This window comes from Xenopus tropicalis, chromosome 3, assembly GCF_000004195.4.
Source record: "Xenopus tropicalis strain Nigerian chromosome 3, UCB_Xtro_10.0, whole genome shotgun sequence".
Classification (NCBI taxonomy): Eukaryota; Metazoa; Chordata; class Amphibia; order Anura; family Pipidae; genus Xenopus; species Xenopus tropicalis.
The window spans coordinates 146779791-146785469 of record NC_030679.2 but is presented as its reverse complement, the minus strand read 5'-3'; the positions used below and the strand labels follow the sequence as shown (position 1 = coordinate 146785469).

General features: G+C 42.9%; 1 pseudogene; it reads left to right on the top strand.

Moving 5' to 3' along the window:
* The first annotated feature begins 320 nt into the window (after window positions 1-320).
* Window positions 321-3786, top strand: LOC100493842 (annotated as a pseudogene).
* The last annotated feature ends 1893 nt before the right edge of the window (window positions 3787-5679 follow it).

Here is a 5679-nt window from a genome sequence, read left to right as displayed (position 1 = left end):
CAGAAATAGGTGTGTTATTGAGTTGATATCAATGGAGACATTGGGACAGGGCAGGACCAGCGTCACTGGAGGAGCCGGGACAGGGAAACACACTGAAGGCAGCTTATAGTGGAAGTCTGTATCACTAGCAGTTGAGATTCTATGACTACAGAGGTGTAAGGATCCCAACTTCCCCTGGACCTAGTAATCGAACATGCAAGGGATTAGATAAAAGGGTTTATGGGCCGGGGTCAGGATTAAACTTGCGGGCCTGATTTTTTTAATTTTGTAACAACAGCCGTTATCATTATTCCAGGTATGCAATTGAATATTATCACAGCATGCAGGCCCTAATATTTGCTGTGGATGAAATCAATTCTGATCCAGATCTTCTTCCCAACATCACGCTAGGCTACCATATCTATGATACCTGCATTACTGTGCGCAGATCAGCCCAAGGGGCTCTTTGGATGCTGTCAGGGGGGCAAGAAATCACCTTAAATTATCACTGTCATCAAGAGGCACCTCTTGCCGGTATAATTGGGGACTGCGGCTCCACCCGCTCCATTCTCATGGCGGAAATGTTGGGACTGTACCGATATCCACAGGTAAACAAGGAATATTCTAAAATATAATTATTACTCTTATTTATGGGCCATCTATTCACTTTCAGGCTTATCTTTTCTATTTCTGGACCATCTTTGAGGCTGTTGGTTGATTCCTTAGCTAAAGAGTTCTAGAACATCTAGAACACATAAATAAACCTACACAAAGAAAGTAAGAATTTGTGTTTAAACCCCTTTGCCCACTGAGGCCCCTGAACCTACACAAGCAGCTACTTGAAGTAGACTATGATGTTCTAGGTTATTTTGTCAATTATTAGTAACAAAAAGGAACAACATTAACTTTATTTGTCTGTCAACTACGTCCAAACAGATCAGTTACTTTGCATCAAGCCCCGTTCTGAACAATCGCGATCAGTTCCCTTCCTTTTTCCGTACCATACCTAGTGATGAATTCCAGATGAGAGGATTGGCAGAGTTGGTCTCTTCCTTTGATTGGACTTGGGTTGGCCTCCTGGCCAATGATGATGATTATGGCCAATTCGGAATGCAAATGGTTAAACAAGAGGTAATCATCGCTGGCGGGTGTTTTGCTTTCATTGAGAACATTTTGACCGGTTTGCCAAATAGAAATGCCCCCCACCTTGCCCAGGTCATTAGGGAGTCATCTGCCAAAGTTGTGCTTGTGATATCGCCTGATTCTGATTTTGTTATTGTTCTTGAAGAACTAATAAGGCAAAATGCCACTGGCACTATTTGGGTAGGCAGTGAAGCTTGGGCTAATTCTGCTCTACTGTCTGATGAAAGATTCCAGCAGGTGTTGGTGGGCGCCGTGGGGTTTTCAATCCATGGTGGACAACTTCCAAAATTCACCAAGTACCTCAAGAGTCTCCATCCTTTTAAAGATTCCCATGATTCATTTGTAAGGGAATTCTGGGAGGAAGCTTTCTTATGTAAATGGCTCAACCAGAAGAATGCAACTGAACTAACTAACAATGGTACCATCCATGCCTGTACTGGAAAAGAAAACACTGAGAGCCTGGTGGTTGAAGAACTTCACAGAAGTTCTCTCAATGTTTACACTGCTGTTTATGCAATGGCCCAGGCCCTACACAACTTGCATCAGTGTACACCAGGAATTGGACCGTTCCTAAATGGATCCTGTGCTAATATTTCATCATTACGGCCTTGGCAGGTAAGTGACTTCACTTTTACACTAACTTCAATGTATTTCCCTGCTCAGGATCACTTTATATTGACTACAACGCTCAACATTTCGCAGCTTCTCCACTATGTTAAAAATGTGAACTTCAAGACCAAAGATGGTGGTCAAGTATCTTTTGATGCAACGGGAAACCCTCCAGCCGTCTATGACGTTGTGAATTGGCGTGCCAGTGTTGGAGGGAAAATGGATCAGATTGTTGTTGGAAGCTATGACTTGAATTCAGCAAATGGGAAGACTCTCAATGTAGAGAGAGACTCTATAATATGGTCCAACAGAGATACTCAGGTACGGCAAGAAAAGCCCATTAGCTACATAGATCCTACAATGATGAAATGAAGAACAAAGAAAGAGAAATCATTGATGTAGTGCGGATGTGTAAAGTTCTCTTGACTTTGCTTTGTTCTTAGTACGCAAAGGTATCAAACCTAGTGGTGAGCTTCTAATATATACACAAAGACAGAAGAAATTATATATAAACAAGCCATTCACCATTTGGTTGGCCAATATAAATCAAAGCAAGACCCAAAACTTTTTAATTGGAGTATTCTGTTGGTAAGCTCATAGAAGACCCTAGATAAATTCACCCTCAGATTTGTTCACCAGGTTTTGCCGCGAACAAATGACCATAAAGACCAGTTTTATGTTACTGAAGTGTTATGAAATTGTGTACAATGGATGTAGATATGGAAATATTTGGTGCAAAATGTGAATTATATACAATTCTCCATGTCTTTTGAGTCACTTCAGTCACCTATAAACTTTTATTTTTGGGAAGGGTATACAAGTCATCTTCATGCCCAGCACCAAATGACCAACAGGGGGGGATGTACAACATTATTGATTATACCAATGATAACGTCCTTATTAATATTGCATTGTGTACTTGTCTTCAATATCCACCCTAATTCCCATAGGTCCCTATTTCCAAGTGCAGCCCAAGCTGCCTCTCAGGATTTCGGAAAGTGATTCTACCCGGAAAGCCCCTATGTTGCTATGAGTGTGCCCGGTGTCCCCAGGGGCAGATTTCAAACATAACAGGTACTTTATTGTGCAGATAAATATACAGCTGCTGTTAATAAACAGAATTAATATAATTGTTGTATTCCAGATGCTGCGGAATGTAATCCATGTTCCTGGGACACGTGGCCCAATCTACAGCAGGACAGATGCCTACCAAGGCCTACAGAGTTCCTTTCCTATGGAGATCCTTTGGGTTACAGCTTAGCAGCCATTTCCGTCTTTTCTTCCCTAATCCCACTTGGTGTTCTAGGAGTTTTTATTTACCACAAAAAGACACCAATAGTCCGAGCCAACAACTACTCCCTTAGCTGCCTTCTCCTGCTTTCCCTGTTCCTCTGTTTCCTTTGCTCTTTAGGGTTCATTGGTTACCCACAGCCTGAAAAGTGCCTTCTGCGCCAGGTGGCATTTGGGATGGTTTTTGCCCTCTGCATCTCCTGTGTTCTGGCCAAAACCATCACTGTTGTCATTGCCTTTAATGCAACCAAACCCGGCAGCAGGTTAAGAAAGTGGACAGGAATAAGGGTGTCCTACGGTGTTATTCTTTTATGTGCCCTTAATCAATTAACCATATGTGGTATTTGGCTGTTCTTCTTCCCTCCATTTTATGAACTTGACACTGACACCAAACCATGAATCATAATACTTAATTGCAATGAAGGGTCACCCTTTGCTTTCTGGTGCATGCTGGGATACCTTGGCCTCTTGGCCTCCATCAGTTTCATTGTTGCCTTCCTGGCCAGACACCTCCCTGACAGTTTCAATGAAGCCAAATTGATCACATTCAGTATGTTGGCTTTCCTCAGTGTGTGGGTGTCCTTTATCCCAGCCTATCTCAGTGCCCGGGGCATGTATACTGTGGCAATGGAGGTCTTTGCCATCCTGTCTTCCAGCTGGGCTTTGGTGATCTCTATTTTTGTTCCAAAATGTTTCATTGTATTGTTCAAACCCAACATGAACTCCAGAGAACATCTCATGGGGAAAGATAAAAATAAAAAATAATGGGTTCAAACAGAAAGAAATCAGTCCCTCCCTCCCTTCATCCTTCCTTCTTCCTCCCTCCCCCTCCCTCTTCCTTCCTTCCTTCTTCCTCCCTTCCCCCTCCCTCTTACTTCCTTCCTTACTTCCTACCTTCCTCCCTCCCTCCCTCCCTCCCTTCTTCCCTTCCTCCCTTCTTCCCTTCCTCCCTTCCTTCTTGTCTCCCTCCTCCCCTCTCCTTCCTTTCATCCTTCCTCCCTCCCCTTACTTCCTTCCTTCCTTCCTTCCTTCTTTCCTTCCTTCCTTCCTTTCTTCCTCCATTCCTCCCTTTTTCCCTTCTTCTCTCCCTCCCCCTCCTTCCATTCTTCCTTCCTGCTGAGAGCACTTGTGTTTTGGATCTGGCTGGACTTTGCAACTGGTGCCTGTTAAATCCACAGGAACAGGTCTGTCCCACCCTTACGGCCTGGCCTAAGGCAGTACAGAGTCTGAACACATCTGAATGATGGGTAGGAGGTGGTAGGAGGGGCACCTACATGCCTCTCCCTGTCATGGCTGAGACCTCCAGCAGTTCATCTAGGCTGGAAGGCAAGGTGCAATGTTCTAAAACCTGGTACAATGCATCTGTTATTTGTATTTTTTGTACCATGCCTTCTATATCATACATGGAGTCTCTAAACACATACATATAAATAGGTTTTCAGTCACATCATCAATTATCACTTTGAATCCCTTCTGATTACAAATGTTATTTATTTAACAAAGTAACTGTAGAAGCCAGACCTTGAATGAGTGGCCCATCTCTTGCTCTGGTTTGACCAACACTCTTTCCCTTCTCCAAGTGAACGTTTATCCCTTGGTCTCTGTGCAGACCCTACTTCCAAATGTTGCACTGTCCTTCTCTCAAAAGGGCTGCAGAACATGAATTGTTTGTCATCTTCATCTCCTTCTCCTGTGCCATCAAAGCATCCCTTTTTCCATAGCCGTCCTATGACCAGTTGCACGTTTGAAGACCACTTAGCACCATTCCACTTGCTTTCAAGATGAGAGGGTGAAGGAGTGACAATCTCCTTGCAAAAGTAGAACCATTCTCATCATGGGTGGTCATTTAATGGTCATGATGAGAACCAGTGGGCAGCATCTCCTCTGCTTCCAATTACTTTAATCTTTCCCAAACATTCAAATCACCTTCCTACTCTAGAGACATAGATATCAGGAATAATTTGTACATTCCTCAGAGGCTTAGATAATTGAGGATCATATACACCTGGGTTCCAGTAGGCTTAGTTATCTCCGTATTCAGTATAAAATCCCATGACCGTGCTGCTCGTTGCTCTACTCTCTCCCATATTGTACGTTAGAGATGATGCCTTGTAAAATACATATGTTAAAGAGAATCCACTGGTCTGTCTACTTTTCATCATGGGTTTTGTGTCTAGTAGCTGTAAGAGTTTGCAACGCTTTGGATTCCAACCTTGGTTGCAACCTACCAATTAAAAACTCTAGCGGCTATCTGAGCCAACCTGGAGATATCATTATTGGGGGAACGTTTCCAGTTCACTTGGATAGAGTCTACCACAACAATAATTTCACAGAAACCCCACCGGAGATCCAGTGTCAGATGTAAGTAACATTGTGGTATTGGGTTGTTGGTGTTCAGTTGTGTCAGTCACAGAGGGTAAGGTACAATATATGACTGTATATGTTTAAAAACCACATCATGTAACAGTAGAACTTTAAAAAAGAATGAGGTGAGAATTAGGGAGATGTTCAATGAGAAATAATCAAGAGGGCAAATAATCCAAAAATACCATTATCTCCATTGGAGGAAGCTGTAGATTGTCCCTAATAAATCATAAACGCATGAATTTTCATTGGTTGTATCGCTCTATCGTACCAAAGTGAAGGGCAAATGTAAAC